Raw genomic sequence first — 10,137 nt, forward strand, 5'->3', positions numbered from 1 at the left:
CCAAATACAAGGTTTTAACTCAGCAGATATTTATTTGAACAGTCTTGACTGAAACCCAAAAAGAAGGGCTCAATACTGTGCCCATCAAAACTTCAACCCAATGCACATTATAGGTGTAAAAAAAAGAACTTTCGAAGATTTTCAGGTTAATATGCAAACATAAACTTGATTTGGTTTAGTCTTCTTTTACTTTCATGGAGCATAGGCTTACTTTTTGTCTATTTTTATTGATTACAATGTGTACAATAACACCAGTTCCTCAACAAACAAAAAAATAAACTAACACTGAAATTAAAGGTAACTGAACCTTCATATGATAAGACCTCTCATGCTCTGCCAAAACCTGGTGAATTACGTATGGCAAAATCCATGTCAGTTTTAAAATCACTGTATGCATTGTGTAATGGTCATCGAATAATGTTTTCACAAGTATTGGCCACTGGAAAACGAGAATAACTGATGAAGTCAAGGCTTGGCTTGGGAGAAAACACTAGTGCTGGAATGCTGTCACATCCAGAGAAGAAAACCAGAATATCCTCCAGAGAGACACTTACTTCACCTGCAAAACAGAGAAACAGAATGAACAATGCTTCATCACATAAAATTTCCTGATATTTTTAGAACAATTAAATATCAAAAATTCCATTAAAACAACTACAGGGGTTGGACAATGAAACTGAAACACCTGTCATTTTAGTGTGGGAGGTTTCATGGCTAAATTGGACCAGCCTGGTAGCCAGTCTTCATTGATTGCACATTGCACCAGTAAGAGCAGATTGTGAAGGTTCAATTAGCAGGGTAAGAGCACAGTTTTGCTCAAAATATTGAAATGCACACAACATTATGAGTGACATACCAGAGTTCCAAAGAGAACAAATTGTTGGTGCACGTCTTGCTGGCGCATCTGTGACCAAGACAGCAAGTCTTTGTGATGTATCAAGAGCCACGGTATCCAGGGTAATGTCAGCATACCACGAAGAAGGACGAACCACATCCAACAGGATTAACTGTGGATGCAAGAGGAAGCTGTCTGAAAGGGATGTTCCGGTGCTAACTGGGATTGTATCCAAAAAACATAAAACCATGGCTGCCCAAATCACAGCAGAATTAAATGAGCACCTCAACTCTCCTGCTTCCACCAGAACTGTCCGTCGGGAGCTCCACAGGGTCAATATACACGGCGGGCTGCTATAGCCAAACCTTTGGTCACTCATGCCAATGCCAAACATCGGTTTTAATGGTGCAAGGAGCGCAAATCTTGGGTTGTGGACAATATGAAACATGTATTGTTCTCTGATGAGTCCACCTTTACTGTTTTCCCCACATTCGGGAGAGTTATGGTGTGGAGAAGCCCCAAAGAAGCGTACCACCCAGACTGTTGCATGCCCAGAGTGAAGCATGGGGGTGGATCAGTGATGGTTTGGGCTGCCATATCATGGCATTCCCATGGACCAATACTTGTGCTAGATGGGTGCGTCACTGCCAAGGACTACCAAACCATTCTAGAGGACCATGTGCTTCCAATGGTTCAAACTTTGTATCCTGAAGGCGGTGCCGTGTATCAGGATGACAATGCACCAATACACACACCAAGACTGGTGAAAGATTGGTTTGATGAACATGAAAGCGAAGTTGAACATCTCCCATGGCCTGCACAATCACCAGATCTAAATATTATTTAGCCACTTTGGGTTGTTTTGGAGGAGCGGGTCAGGAAACATTTTCCTCCACCAGTATTACGTAGTGACCTGGCCACTATCCTACAAGAAGAATGGCTTAAAATCCCTCTGACCACTGTGCAGGACTTGTATATGTCATTCCCAAGATGAATTGATGCTGTATTGGCCGCAAAAGGAGGCCCTACACCATACTAATAAATTATTGTGGTCTAAAACCAGGTGTTTCAGTTTCATTGTCCAACCCCTGTATATTATTTATTCAGGACGTCCAAATAAATTTCAAAGTTTTCTAAAAACTCATATGCACAACACATTCTGGTAAATAGAAAAGAACAATAAACATCATAAAAAACAACAATAGCAAAAAAAGAAAATAATGATTGTTGGAAAAAGTATCATATTTGTATATACAAATAGGCCTGCTCTCAAAGTCTAAAAACACGATTGTTGATCTAAATACCCTTTAGATGTGAGTGCCTAGCTGCTTGACCTGTGCAACTCTGTGTTGCCCTATAATGGACTGGTGACCTGATCAGTGTGTATCCTGCCTCCCTCGAAATGACTACTGAGTGGGCGCGAGTCCCACCCATAACCCTCCAATGACAGTATTATACAGTTGATGGATGTATAGATGTCATATGAGATGCTATTTTTTTCTCTGGTACTCTACATATCCATAAATATACAGCTTTGATGCCTAAACCCAATCTTTGAAATGGTCGCTCAACCAGATCTGTTAACAATGGACACTTGCCATTGCCATCAAACTGTTACAGTCAGAGATCACTTTTCTCTGTCTATACTAAAGTAGAGCTGAAATGATTTATCAGATTAATCGCCATAAACCGATCATTGAAATGATCGTCAACTACTTTAGTAATCGGTTAATTGTTAACTGGAGAATACAGGCAAAAAAAAAGGCCAATAGATGAAAAAAACAACACACCAAGAGCAGTAATTATGCCAAAACTGTTCAATCTATACATTTTGCATTTAAGACAAAAAAATCTTTGTCGGGAAATATGTTCTACCTAAAACTCATCAAGTGGCATAGTTTTAGCTACATCTGGTACAAAGTCTGTAAAAAAAAAAAAAAAGAAAGAAATCTCCTATTTGACACCTTTTGCAATACAATTATTAACCGGTTAATCCAAAAAATAATCACCAGATTAGACCTACACTATTTTGATGTTAATCAATCAGAAAGGGTTGAGCTGAAGAATTGTTTTTTTCGCTGCAGATGCATCCTTTGCTACAGATGATCAAGCATTCACTAAAAGGAATTCTATTTGTTTGAATGTATTTCTAATATTGCATAAAAAAGGCTTCAATGAAAAATCTGCACAATTTGTCAGTTTTTTTATCTGATTAATCAAGTAATCGTCAGAATAATCGATAGATTAATCGATAACTAAAATAATCATAAGTTGCAGCCCTATACTAAAGCATGGGATGACAATCCACAACATATAAAGTCCATGTCAACGTCTGCACTTTTTAAGAAGACTTCTGCCCGTCATTTTTGGTCATCTTTTTTTGCAATCACTGTTAGGTATATGTCGTGTAAATGCTGCTATTATTCTATTTTGTATATTGATATGTCTGAGTGTCTATAAATGTGATGTGATGTTGGATGTCTGTGGTTTTTTTCTATGTTCTGCAGAACATAAAACCTCCTGTAAAACAGCAATTATGCTGAGTCAGGTCTGATTTTTTCTAATCTTTTCCTGTTTAAAAATTAAATAAATAAAATTATGATTATGACTGATGTGACAACCTGTGCATTTTTACTTTAACTTAAATCTGTAAATTATGGGGTATGCTGAAAACTCCTGCCAAATGGCAAACTTACATTCAGCATCCTGAAGATAGTCTTGCCAGAAAGCCAGTGTTCGACTCTCTTTGTGGAATGTGTTGCTCCCTCTTTCAGACTGTTTGATGTGAAAGAGGTTCTCTACTTCGGCTGCCATCATGCCCTTTTCTGGCTTTGTGAAAAGGCTCTTCAGTTGTACAGGATATCTCAGGAGCTCATCCAGTACTCCAAGAGCCTTTAAGCCATCTCTGAACCTAGTAAAACAAACACAAACAAATTGTAATAGCTACTTTACACAATAAGGTGCATGTTGTAGAAAGCATTGTTTTTATTGTTCAGTTTTACTGCAGTCACACAATGAATACCAGATAAAATCATAGCTGCTGTCCGAGAAATTGTGAACTTTTTCAAAAGGGTCATAATTTATGGACAAAATCTGAACATCACTTATAGACCATTAGATCTTATAACTAAGGAAATGTATTTGACATTGCAAAGGCATTGTTTTTGAGGGATTTTGTATGATATACTAATAATACTAAGTAGTGAATACAAGTCGAAGTTGAAATAATGGTGCTGTATAGCTACTCCTACAATTTTTTCTACTTTCTTAATTTTTCAATTAAGATAATGTGAACATTATTAGATCTTAAACACGTCACTGTAGCTCTGGCAAATGTTTCAAGGCGGTAGTCCTGTTGAGCTCAGTTTCAAGTCTTTTGCAACCTCTAATAGTCACTATTTAGCTCCATCTATGTTCCCAAAAATGCTGACAAGCTTGACACTTTCAGTTGTTCCATTCTGTTTTCAGTTTAGAATATCAGATGGATTACATGCTTAGCAAAATGTTCAAAGCTTGGTATATACTTTCAAACATAACCCTGCTAAATCTTTGGAACAGCATTTTCATTCTGTTCCTCTTCATGGTGTTCTTGGTCCAATTTTATTCTCTAACACTTCTCAGGCCTTCATAGACCATCTGAATTTAAACTGAGCATCAAAACATACAGGTGGACTATATTAATTAATGATAGGACATCTCTAGATTGAAATGGATGTTTTTTTAAAAGTGTAAAGACGATAGAATAAATATCTTCCCTGCACTTTTGTTTGTAAAATTGTAGAGTACCAATTTATCACTTACAATACTCTATACAATTGCATCGGTCTTCAGCAAGCTTCTGTAACAACCTTCCAGCAGGTTTTATTGAAATCCTTATTGTTTTTAACATTATTCTGTTAAGAGACCTTACCATCCATATTCTGTCACTATGCTTATAATCTTTAAATCCACCATTTTCATAAACCACAAATTACTTGATAGCCACTCAAAGAAGTGTTAACTGTTGGTTATTTTCTGTCTTTATCAAGAGCCTGTAACTCTCTGCCAAGGTACAATAACTGTATAGACATCATACCACTCAAAAGGAGCACGGGTCCGTTGAAGCACATACCAGTGAGCCAAGTCGAAAGCCGTCTCTTGTTTGTTTGCTAGAGTTATGCGCACACTATGACCAGCAAGACTGATCAAGCTAGCTGCCTGCATAACTGCATCCTGTAGTTGTGATTCAGTGTCCGCCTGCAAGATCTAAAGATCAAATGAAACAAACCGTATTAATAGGATGCCCAGTTCAGCTCCTCTGAGTTCAGTCTTGCTTTTTTTTTTTTTAAGTCCATCTATGTTTATTTTTATTCACTGTTTGTAATTTGCCATTGTTTTTCTAATGTGGGTTTAATAACAAAAATTGTACATAAAATCTTCAAGTTTTTTGGCTGTTTCCCTTCCATTGTTTCAGATCCCCTTCCGCACTGCCCTGTTTGCCATCATTTGTGATTAACTGGCTCTGCCCTAATTTGTTGCTCTTGCTTACCCCCTCATTTATAGTTAGTTGCTTTTTAACAAAACATTAAAACATACATAATTTCTAGTATTTATGCTTTGAGTCATTAAAAGTAACCAAGATGCCCAAGTTGGTTTTTAAGAGAGCTGATTTGTTTTCTTTAGTTGAGCTTGTTAAGAAGGATGTCAAGATATTAAAGAGCCTTTCCTTTCTATCAAAATGCATGTATTCAGCTGTAAACTTTAATTAATACATTTGTTTGTTAATGAGTGCTAAACGTTTAAGAAATAATGTTTCAAAACAACTTAATTAAAACTTATACTCACAGATATAACCTTTGATTTAATGTCTTCATCAGGAATGTCTTCTGGTGCGACCTTGATGTTATCTGGACCCTTGTGAAGACAATCATATAAGAGTCCAGATAGGAAGCATGGACTCTACCCCCCATGGCCAATCGACATTGCCATAATCTGGCCAGCATAGTAGTATCCGTTGTCTTTCATTGCTATTTAAAAATAAAATAAAATAAAACTCAGATTTCAGTTTTTGTATAAGACTTTTCTTTGAAATGTATCAATAGAAATCTCTCACAATTGGTGCATTTCCACAAAAGTAACTGTATAACAGCATACAAGAAATATACAAAGAAATAGGAACCATTTAGACCAATACTGCTACATTCATTTATGAATACCTTTGGAGTTGCATGTCAGAATTTTGGAATTAGATGGTCCCTCAAAGATGCCAATCCTGTCCTTGATTTCATGTAAACAAAGTCGGAAAAACTCCCGCGTAGGGCCTCCATTGTCTGCAGCACCTTCCGATATTCCATAATCATCCACAAACTTCACATCAACTTTCTTCTCAGGCGCAAAATTTGATCTGCCCATGGCTCTGGATGCTCCATCCCACACATTTCTTCTTACGATGTTGAACCGTACAGTGCCTTCATCATTTACACGAGAAGCCATCTGCTCCACAATCCTTTCAACTGGTATCTTTCGGTCACTGAAACCATAATAAACAACACAGTTAGAGTAAAATGCAATAACACTGCCCTCTGAACTATCTAGAGTTTTCCAAATGTTATTCACCTGGGCACAAATTCTTATTTTAATTGGAAAAAAATTCCAAAATTCAAGTGGTCTGACTTTGGCTTTGAATTGTATTTGAAGTAATGTTGATTTTTGGAACATACAGAAATAACATGATCATTTTATGCAGTCATATTTTTCCCTCAGGTGTGTATGCTTCCTACCTTCTCATTAAGTAATAATTTTCTATACATTGAAAAGCATTTTCTATCATTCTTTTTATTTGAAATGACACCTTTAAATATTTCAAGTATGTTTTATATCTTATTAATATCTATACCTTCACTGGCACTGCTGTCTAAAGACCTTGAAATGGCTTCCTGGAGATCTGGGTCATCAGAGGGATAGCCTTCCTCAAATAGGTCAAGGTATGTGCTTCAAGATATAATTGAATGTATATGACATTTATTTACATATGGTAAACATACGGAAGTTATACAGCCTAAATCTATTCTAATAAAAATCTGTAATCACAACAGGTTCATAGTGATAAAGTTATATAAACATTGTAGAATCAATAGACACATATCATAAATGATATAAAAATGATCAGAAACTAAAAAATACCTGTAGGGTGTAATGGATGAGCTATTTTCAGGTATGCTGTGTTGGGGCAAACCGTTGGACACAGCAGAAAGGCGATCATTGTCAGCACTGGTAAGGCAACAACTTGAGGGTGCCTGGGAGTGACCACTGGTGGTGACTGAGGTTCTACCAGACAAGTTGAGATTGTCATCAATAGTGATAACAGTGGCACTAGTAGACATAGTGGGGGTGTCAGATGAGAGGGCAAATATCTTGGGTTGCAACACACCAAACAACATCATCACCAGTAGAGATGGAAGGAATATCACAGGAGAGGGACTGGCCCTCTACAGTGGGAATGGATGAAGTGGCTTCTTTGGGAATGTTACAAACTCTTCCAATTACTGAAAAAAAAACATGCAAAGATACTTACTTAGTATTTAATTGCTTAGTGACCATTTATTTATATGTAAGCCAGAGTTTAAAACAACACAATTATTCAAATACTATTTGTTATTGTTCAATGCTGTCCCGTGAAAAAAGCTGTTGCTCCTTAAGGAAATATTTTTTCAGCTATTTTAATCAGTGTTTTAAATCACTCAATAATTTTCAATTTAAATGGAATCCATGGAAGAGTTCCAAGGCCACATACACTGCTTACCCAAAAGAACACAAAGCCCTGCCTCACATCTGCCAAACAAAATCTTGATAGTACTCAATGCTTTTGAAAGAAAATTATTTGAACTGACAAGATAAAAGTGGAACTTTTTGGTAGGTCCCATTATATCTGCTGTAAAATTAAAAACAATATTTTGGAAACATTGTCATGTGACAGTGGTCTTGAGATTATTTAAAATCTGGATAAATTTTGCAAATAGATGCAATCATGATTTCACATCTTTACCAGAAAATCCAGTACAAGATTGTCCATCAATCAATTCATGACCTTAAGCTCCAGGACAGTTTAGTTATGGAGCAGGAAAATTAACAAAAAAAAAAAAAAAACATCAAGTCCTTCTATGAATGGGTAAAAAAGGAAGGTTTTGAGTTTCATAGTCACACTCTAAACTTCAATCTGATAATGATTGTGGCATGACTCTAAACAGAGCCATCATACTTACTAACCTGCAGTTTTAAGTGTATTAGGACAATTCTGCCAAGAAAAGTAGGCCAAACTTCCTCCAAGGTAATGACAATGACTCAGTGTCAATTATTGCAAATGTGTGATTGCATTTAATCCTGCAAAGTGTGATACAACCAGCTTGAGATTAAGGGAGTAGTTGCTTTTTACCAAAGGGTCGGATATATTTTTTATTGCTTTCACCCTAAAAAATGTATTACAATATGTCAAATTTGTATTTTTCCTATATAGAAGTTCTTGATGATCTGATTTCTTAGTTAAAGCTGCAGTAGATTTCTGGTGGAAATTTTTTATTGTAAGGTAACACATTATGAGTTTGATAATCTGATGGTCATGCTATGTTATGTCTTTATTATAAATCCATAACTCTCACCAAATGAACCACTCTGGGCTATACATCCTAGGTTAGATGTTGTTTTCTCCAGCTGCATGGGAACCAGACTGTCTCCACTGTTTTGGATTCATTACCCATGGTATAAAACTGTTGTGTTGTCTGCCTGCTGACAGAGCCAATACAGAACCCACTCTGAGGTTTACATGGAGCTTTAATCTGACCTGTTCAGGAGTTTTGATTTTGTGGCTCTCATCTCTTGTGCATGGTATTAAATAAACCTGAGTAATTTTCTCCTAACAGTGATTAACAATATTGTTTTCCACAACATGGTTAACTTATAACAAATATATTTATATATGTGTTAAAACTGTCATATCTTCACAGTATAATATGAGATACATTATCAGTGAAAACATTTAGCTCCTCTACCTCCTTCCTGAGGTCCTACAGCCATCTGCAGCAATACACCGCTCAGTCAAAAACAACCAATCAAATCCAGGAATGTCTCAGCACTGTTATTCAGGCTCATGTACACACTGTTCGCACCCTCCCCCTTATTCTCTGCTACACTACAGCTGCTTCACCACAGAGGAGACTCAATGACTGAGCAGGATTGTAAACATGGCCACCAAAGATGCTGGATAAACAGTTTTCTTGTAAGGTTAGGTTGTTTCTTCACCATTAGCACAGCAGCAGAAAACCATCAATATCTTTAGCTTTTTACATATGTGTTAAAACTGCCTGATTGTAACAGTTTTAAGAAAAACATATTTTTCTAAAAGCTACCTACTGCAGCTGTAAGTGTGATAAAAAAGAAATAACAAACTTGCAAGGGGGACAATACTTTCTCACTGCACAGTGTAATAATTACATATTTTAAAGTTAACTTTCAAAAGATTGATTTATATTTGTATTAATACTTACTTAATTTGTCAATGTCAAATACCTCTTCAAGATCACAGCTCTTTGCGTCTCTAGTGTCTTCCTCTAAACTTGACTGGTTAACAACAAAAATAAAAAAATAGAACAAGATTTATATTTTAAATTTACATAATTATTTTAATTTTATTAATTTTAGGTGGCAACAAACTGCAAGAAGCAGAAAGCAACTGTTGTTGCCGTCATCTGTTTTATAAAACTATGACTTACAGATTCTTTTTCCTCAGCTACAATTACTTTGTCAGGCCTGACATAAATGGACTTTTGATGAAACAGCTTTTTCAGAATGTCTCCTGTCAAACTCTGGTTTGTTGTAAGGGAAGGCTCTACCAGTTTGTTGTGGCAGGGCATGAAGATTTGTAACCTAGGTGAGTGAAAACCATAATGTCAATAAAACTTTATTTTTCAAATGACTACATGACACTACATGTAAAGGTTAATGCTTTAATAACTCTCGTCTCTCTCATCTCATCGTCTTCTGCTTATCCGGGACCGGGCCGCGGGGGCAGCAGACTCAGCAGAGACGCCCAGACGTCCCTCTCCCCAGACACCTCCTCCAGCTCCTCCGGGTGGAGCCCAAGGCGTTCCCAGGCCAGCCGAGAGACATAGTCCCTCCAGCGTGTCCTGGGCCGTGTCCTGGGCCTCCTCCCAGTGGGACGTGCCTGGAACACATCCCGAGGAAGGCGTTCAGGAGGCATCCGGTATAGATGCCCGAGCCACCTCAACTGGCTCCTCTCGATGTGGAGGAGCAGCGGCTCTACTCCGAGC

The 10,137-nt window shown here is 37.2% G+C and overlaps 1 long non-coding RNA gene across 3 annotated transcripts; it reads right to left on the bottom strand.

The window, feature by feature from the left end:
- Positions 1–18: 18 nt before the first annotated feature.
- LOC124867422 lies at positions 19–9,939 on the bottom strand. 3 transcript variants are annotated; one of them, XR_007038050.1, is made up of 11 exons: positions 9,822–9,939; positions 9,580–9,733; positions 9,355–9,427; positions 7,245–7,359; positions 6,998–7,141; positions 6,711–6,805; positions 6,031–6,344; positions 5,660–5,841; positions 4,947–5,080; positions 3,532–3,746; positions 19–559 (listed from the first exon to the last, which is right to left on the bottom strand). It is a non-coding gene; the product is annotated as an uncharacterized LOC124867422 (long non-coding RNA). The 3 variants fall into 3 exon arrangements; XR_007038049.1 differs by having other exon boundaries at positions 9,580–9,922; XR_007038051.1 differs by lacking the exon at positions 19–559 and adding an exon at positions 957–1,007 and having other exon boundaries at positions 9,580–9,922.
- Positions 9,940–10,137: the final 198 nt, after the last annotated feature.

Source organism: Girardinichthys multiradiatus, chromosome 4 (assembly GCF_021462225.1).
Source record: "Girardinichthys multiradiatus isolate DD_20200921_A chromosome 4, DD_fGirMul_XY1, whole genome shotgun sequence".
Classification (NCBI taxonomy): Eukaryota; Metazoa; Chordata; class Actinopteri; order Cyprinodontiformes; family Goodeidae; genus Girardinichthys; species Girardinichthys multiradiatus.